This window comes from Nomascus leucogenys, chromosome 17 (assembly GCF_006542625.1).
Source record: "Nomascus leucogenys isolate Asia chromosome 17, Asia_NLE_v1, whole genome shotgun sequence".
In the NCBI taxonomy this organism is placed as follows: domain Eukaryota; kingdom Metazoa; phylum Chordata; class Mammalia; order Primates; family Hylobatidae; genus Nomascus; species Nomascus leucogenys.
This window is the reverse complement of record NC_044397.1, coordinates 51,281,510-51,289,289: the sequence shown is the minus strand read 5'-3', so window position 1 is coordinate 51,289,289 and position 7,780 is coordinate 51,281,510. Positions and strand designations below refer to the sequence as shown.

The 7,780-nt window shown below is 37.5% G+C and overlaps 1 pseudogene; it reads left to right on the top strand.

Annotated features, from left to right (window-relative positions):
* Positions 1-2,471: 2,471 nt before the first annotated feature.
* Positions 2,472-7,780, top strand: part of LOC100588552 — a 109,887-nt pseudogene continuing 104,578 nt past the window's right edge.

Genomic DNA, 7,780 nt, shown 5'->3' with positions numbered 1-7,780 from the left:
GCAGGATGAATACATTCTGGAGAGCTACTGCATATCATGGTGACTATAGTTAACAATACAGAATTGTATACTCGCAATTTGCTGAGAGTAGACTTTTCAATGTTCTCACTACATAAAAAAGGGTAACTATGTGAGGTAATGAATATGTTAATTAGCTTAATTGTAGTACTCATTTCACAATGTATATGCATATCAAACATCACTTCAATATATAAACTTTTTTTTGTAAAACCTCAATAAAGCTGAGAAAAAAGAGAAACACTTCTTTCTCTAAAAGGTACAGATAAAATATAAACACCTTTTATCCACTAAAACTGCTAAAAACACTATGATTAGTCTTAATACTTTTTTCCTATATTAAGATTTTCTTTGTGGACAATTCTATTATTTTATAAATACCCCATTTTTTCCTTTACTATTCTTAATTTGCTTAGATTTTATTTTTACTTGTCTTTTGCATTTGCTGGAACCTTCAATGATCCATGTATTTTTATATAGTCAATTGATTACATATTGGACACGAAATCAATGAGATTTTTAAATCCTTAATAATGGCTTAAACGGAATCCCAGAGGACCCTGCAGGCCTCAAACCTCAACTCTGTTCGACAGTGAGGTTCATTGTTGAACCTCACTGTTCACTTGCTTTTGCTTCCCTCATTCATATAAGTAAATATATCTGAGATACGTTTTTTTTGTTACCTAATCAGATCAGCTAATGATTTTAGTTGATTTGGTTTTCATATGATGAAAAATAACTGCAAACATACTATTTTTTATAGTCTACCTGATTATTTTAGCTTTTGTTGTTGTTTTTAGCATTAGGTGTAATGTTATAGACACTGTCACCGAATTCATACAGCCCACTGATGTCCACACTCATTTAGATTAACAGGAGCATGGTGAGTTCTCTATATGAAGCACAGAATAAATTCTAGAATACTAAATAGAAGAGCCGTTCTCTTACGAGTGAATGGCATAATGAACTATGCTAATAATGTTCAGCAGCACAGAGGACCCACTGGATCTACACTAAGGTACAGAAAAAAAAACAGGTTTCAGAATTGACTCACCAAATTGATGTTAATGTGACTGAAAATTCCTTCTTTTAGAATAGCAAATACCCCTTATAAAATCTTATTTACACTTAACTCACTTGCCAACATGGTTTATCTCTAAATTGCATAAATAGCATTCTTTCTTTTCAAATTATGTCAAACACTTTACTAATAGACTCTAAATTAATAAGGATTTGCTGTATTTCAGCTGCTCCATAATTAAATAGGCAATTTTTTGTCAGCTTAGAATGAAAGACTTTTAGTTGTTTAAAAAAACTAAAAATAACAAAAATTAATAAAATGTAAACTATGTTAGGGCATCACTTTCCTGATTTTTTATGCACCATGATAGAAATATATAAACACAAAATACCTTCTTTGTTATATATAGAAATTTTCTATTTTATGTTGCTTCTCAGCAGGAAAACATTTTCAAATGAATGTGCAAAATAATGAAATAAGGGAATGCTTAAAAACATTTTCTTAAACTTAGCCTTTAAGAAACATATATACATGTTTCTTAAACATATACATATATAGAGATATATATATGTTCTCTATGTTCTCTCTCTATATAAGTGGTAATCATATAAAGTGGTATGAAGTAGTGGTGATGTAAGATGGTACAAAACAACAACAAAAAAAGTCTTGGGGGTGAACCTTCAAGCATGTTTTTAATAGATTACATAATTTCAGTTTTAAATATGTGTATATATAATTTTAAAAATAGATGTTACTAAGCATCATCTTACATGAAAATAACTACTCTCAGGCATGTGTTTTGCCCCTCCATGTGCTTCTTTTTTGATTATGAAAGTGAGTTTCTGATGAGCTGGTTTCAGGGGATTTAGCTGGGTTTACAGCAGCAAGTGGAAGGAATTTCAAGCATTGCCTTCTAACATGTAAATACACAGGGCATGTGGGTGGCACATTCACAGCTGGATCTGGATGGAACAGTCTCCAGACTATTCCAACCAGATGAGAAGTTTTACCCTGGGGTCCATGAATAGGCTTTGTCTTCGGAATACCTGAAACTGTGCTCATCCTTTGGTTCTCTCTCTCTCTCTCTCTCTCTCTCTCTCTCTCCTTTTTAAGAAACACAACTCAGATGTTTCCATCAGAGTCTCAGGGGCATCTAAGACCTGAGGAAGAGAAAGCACTCCTTAGCTAGAGAAAGACAAAAACACACTTCTGAGTAACTCCGTCTGGTGTATTTGACACGGTTTCCTTTTCTTAGGACCTGTGAGAAGATACAGACGTTTATTCAGACAGAAAAGGAAAGCATCTCTGCACATTCCCACAAACCCTACGCCATCTTTTAAAATGTTAAAACTCAACAGTTTGGAGTGTTTTTCACAGCGGAAGGGGAATCCTAGGAATTGCTTGATAAAAAAACCTAGGCAGCCCCGGAGTCAAAGCCGGTTCCCGGCCCGGTCCAGTCCCGTAACAGCCTGCCTCCTCTTTCCTTTCAACATGGCAGATGCCGCTGTGTCCTTCGCCAAGGACTTCCTGTCAGGTGGAGTGGCCGCAGTCATCTCCAAGACAGTGGTAGCGCCCATCGAGCAGGTCAAGCTGCTGCTGCAGGTGCAGCATGCCAGCAAGCAGATCACCTCAGATAAGCAATGCAAGGGCATTATAGACTGCGTGGTCGTATTCCCAAGAACCAGGGAGTCCTGTCCTGGCGCGGTAACCTGGCCAATGTCATCAGATACTTCCCCACCCAGGCTTTTAACTTCGCCTTCAAAGATAAATACAAGCAGATCTTCCTGGGTGGTGTGGACAAAAGACTCAGTTTTGGTGCTACTTTGCAGGGAATCTGGCATCAGGCGGTGCTGCTGGGGCCACATCCTTGTGTTTTGTGTACCCTCTTGATTTTGCCCCTACCTGTCTAGCAGCTAATGTGGGTAAAGCTGAAGCTGAAAGGAAATTTCCGAGGCCTCCGTGACTGCCTGGTTAAGATCTACAAATCTGATGGGATTAAGGGCCTATACCAAGGCTTTAACGTGTCTGTGCAGGGTATTATCCGAGCTGCCTACTTCGGTATCTATGACACTGCAAAGGGAATGCTTCTGGATCCCAGGAACACTCACATCGTCATCAGCTGGATGACCACACAGACTGTCACTGCCTTTTCTGGGTTGACTTCCTATTCATTTGACATTGTTCGTCCCTCATGATGATGCAGTCAGGATGCAAAGTAACTAACATCACGTACACAGGCACACTTGACTGCTGGAGGAAGACTGCTGGTGATGAAGGAGGCAAGGCTTTTTTCAAGGGTTCATGGTCCAGTGTTCTCAGAGGCTTGGGTGGTGCTTTTGTGCTTGTCTTGTTTGATGAAATCAAGAAGTACAGGTAAGTTATTTCCTGGGTTTTTTCCCCCTGTGAACAGGTATGTTGTATTATAAAACATATCTTGAGCATTCTTGACAGACACCTGGCTGTCAGTTTATCAATGGCAACTGTTTATTGGTTGAAAATGGGAAACAGTAATATTCATCTGACCAGTTTTCTCTTAAAGCCATCTTCATGATGATGATGATGATGGGACTCAATTATATTTTTTATTTCAGTCACTCCTGATAAACAACAAATTTGGAGAAATAAAATTATCTAAATAAAAAATTTAAAAAAAACCTATGGCTTTTTATTTACTAACAAATTTAACCATGGTTATGATGTGCACCCTTTATTACACAAATGTCCATAATGAAAATTCCCTATGTATGTAAAGTTATGCTTATTTTAAAGACTAAATAGAATATATATATATATTTTTTTTGAGATGGAGTCTTGCTGTGTTGCCCAGGCTGGAGTGCAGTGGCACGACCTCTGCTCACCACAACCTTTGCCTCCAGGGTTCAAGCGATTCTCCTGCCTCAGCCTCTGGAGTAGCTGGGACTACAGGCACATGCCACCATGCCTGGCTAATTAGAATATTTTAACGATAATCATATGTTAACTTTCTGATTATTTTTGCATTGAAGATAACAGCTAAAACTTTGTCCAATGTAAAACGGAGAGAGATCTGTTATCAGTTATAAGTGGCACAAGGGTTTGAACAATGTTTCCCAAAAGAACAACTGGGAAAGCTAAAGAAAGTATTTTAAGTATGTATATTAAGGCAATGTAAAGTCAAAGAGATGGTGAAGAATTATATATTTGAGACTCTCAGGAAAAAGAAAATTCAGAGATCTCAACCCTGTTTTTTAGGTATTTCCTGGCAGAATCTGCTCATTTAGGGGAGGCTCAAAGAGACTGAGAAAGTGAATAATATGTTCTAATGACACATGCTGCTAAGAAGAAAAACAACCCAGACTTAGAGTCCATTAAGAAGGGAGAACAGGTTGAAATTTTGAAGAGTGGCACCACAGGGAAGCAGTTTTCAAAGTGTGATCCAGGTAGCCTAGATAATTTTTCCTCACCTAAGTTCTAGAACAAAGCACAGAGGAACAAAATGATGAAAAGCAAAAGATCTAACATATATAAATTGGAGTCTTGAAGGTTGTATAGAAAAAACAACCTGTTTACCACACTCAGCCCTTCACTCCAATGTCAAATGTGTAAAACCTCATGTGCAAGGTATGCGTGTCTGTGTGTGATATGAGTGTGTGTTTCCCACACTGACTAATTCTCCAATTCTCCAAACACCAACTGGGTATGTTAAATTCAGTTATGATACTAACTACCACTTCAGACACTCAACACAAGTAGTGGGTCCTCATGTTACCCAGATGTCTGTTCAACTTGGCTACAAGTCAGGGGTTCCCATGAACTCCTCCTTAAGTTCAATATTTTTCTAGAATGGCTCACAGAGCAACAAGTTCAGAAGATCAGAGATTCTCCCTTCTACCAGAAGTGGCTGTCCCCTGACTTACCTTGTATGGGAGATCAGAAGAGGCCTTGCAGAGAGGGGTGGTGGTTTGATCCACTTGGGGGTCTTCTGCATATCTAGGACCACAGCCTGGCCCAAGCTGGGGGCCACCATTATTCATGGACCATCTTGTCTCTCTGGCAGAGGACTTGAATAAATCTATCACTCAAGATTTCCTTTTCCACCCCAAATCCACTGCTGATTCGTTTCCCAAGGACTCCTGAGTACTACAAACCCATTAAAACACTGTGGCTTCACTGGTCTGTAGCTATAGGAACTACCCAGTCATCTAAGGACTGTTTATGGAATACCACAAATTACTGATTTCAGCACCAGGGAGCAAAAAGACAAATATCCCTGTCCTGTGGCGCTTACGTTCTAATGGGCTAGACAGAGAAACAACAATATGCATTAAAGCAATTCATTCACGCAATGCTATAAAGAGATTAGAGGTGTGGGGAAACTTCAGAGGGATGTAGTGAACCAGTGGGAGGAAAAGTGGAAAAGTAAATCATTTAAATGGAGTTGCCAGGACAAAGCTTGTCCAGCAGATGATTAGAACCATTTGACTTTTCAAAGCCCTGAAAGTCAACAGTACCCTACCTGACCTCCAGAGGTTCTGGGAGGATAACAAGAGGTAAGGCACTTCCAACTCCTCTGACAACTTGAAATCCCAAATTTGTGTAACCTCTTGTCTCAGGTTGTTTTCTGTGGACATTAGTGCCAGGTAAATAAAACATCTTCATGGTTTCTGTTCTTAGAGTGTCCTTTGAAACAGTCTAAAGTGAAATAAATTCCCTGGAAATATTTTATTCTAGTCAAACCAACCAGCCTCTTTATTTCCTATCTTTTGACAACTTTTAGTTGCCATTTGTAAGAGGTTTGTGCAAACTGCAATTACATCCGGCACATAATACTAGAAGCCCATGGGTACCCCATGGATTGAGAAGGCTTCACAAAATCATGTTTCTGGATATGGAAATAAATTTTGGTGAACGGAAAATCACTTATCAGAAAATCTAAAGCACATTTTCCCCCAATCAGCCAAATTGTTCCAGAACTTTACAAAAAACAAAACGGTATCAGCTTTTAGTATCTCTAATACATTCCTTTATTGCAGACAGCTTTCTGAATCACATTAAAACCACAGGATTGGAGTTGCCACAAGTTGCATTTTATCAGCACAAACAAGGGTGTTATTTTTTTCTTTTGCCATACAAATTAGATCGATTATTTCAATTCAAGCTGTGATAGTTCTGGGGAGAATGATTGCACATATATTATTCAAAAAAAAAAAGAAAAAAGAAAAAAGAAAAGCTCACAGTAGGAATCTGCAATGCAGTGTTTAGTTTTGTTTGTGTTTGTTTTTTTTTTAAACCCAGCTACTTAGCAGTAATTTATTGGCCTATTACTTCCACACTTCGCTGAATTCAGAAAATCTATACTTGTCATGTTTACAACTAAACATACTCATAATCCTTTCTTTGCAATGAAACTTTAAGAAAGCCATAAACCAAAGTAAACATCAATTAAAAGATGCTGATTGTAAATTTAGAGGACATTAAATAAAATATTCTTAAAAACTCTCTTCTCTAAAGTTTCAGAGAGTCCAATATACAGGTAATAAACCCTTCAATTAGTGCTAATGCATGTTACAGAGCTTCTTGCCCTGTGCTGAGGGATATTCAAAAGAAATGGACACTGAACTACCTGTAAAAATGCTTTTCCTCACCAAACTCCCTCTAATAGTTTTCAACACAAAATCAGATTAGCGAGAAGTTCAGGAAGACCTGCAGGCTACGCTGAAATATCTGAGTGTAGGACAGAATTTATAGAATGAAATTCCTCCTCACTTTTTTACGTATAAATGACTTTTCTTATAAACCTCAAAAATTAGACACAATTTTGCTTGAAATTTTGAAATCTATTTTATTCTTCATATTAATTAAAAAATTTCAAATTAAATTGGAAATAAAATTTATACCCATTAGAAGGTCATTTATGCTCTTTCTTCTGATCCCGTCACAAAATTGAGACACCAGCAGATGGAGGAATTAGTGAAAAGCCAGGGAAGTTAGAGGGCTGGGTCAGTGACACCGGGCAGCCCCAAGGACAGGAAGTCAGCTCCTCTCCTGCTGGTGTTAAGAGTGGAGAGTGGAGAGCAGAAGACTGGAGCAATGACAGTTAACACAGGCAGTGCTGGAAGGTAATCCTTGATTCTTTACAAAACAGCTTTTTGGGGGGCACTGCTGGAAGTTCACTAAGAAGAAGTAGACTCCCATGTCTAGGGAGGAAAAAAAAAAGAAAAAATATGTTTGATTACTAGTGAAATTAATAGAATTTGTATATAAATGTCATTTAGAAATCACTGACTTATGCAGTCTATCCATTTCTTTTTTGATATGTGTGGTTAATACTAGTTGGAACCAATTGCTTATATTAGGTTGGTGCAAAAAGCATTATTACTTTTGCACCAACCTAGTAACTTAGTGGTTAGAGGATCAGTATTAATGGAGACCAGCAATGATTAGAAAGAAAATATACTACTAATCAACATCTCTTAAAATAACTTCTATTGGAATTAATGAGAATTTTATGAATGAATTCCCCAACTGTGGTTCTGTTAAATTCCAGAATTATTTTTCTAGGGGCTTGTGGTTTTCACTTGCAGTTTTTAAAACCACACTGCATCCCAGCAATACTTGATCATGCTGCCAATGTGAAAGAATTCCTTGAAACTGCTAGAAATATAAATCAAGTTTAGGCATTAAAACAGTCTCAAATATATGAGATACTGTCATATTTGAGAAGAATTTGGGAGGAATAAAGGCTAGATATTTTACTTCTCC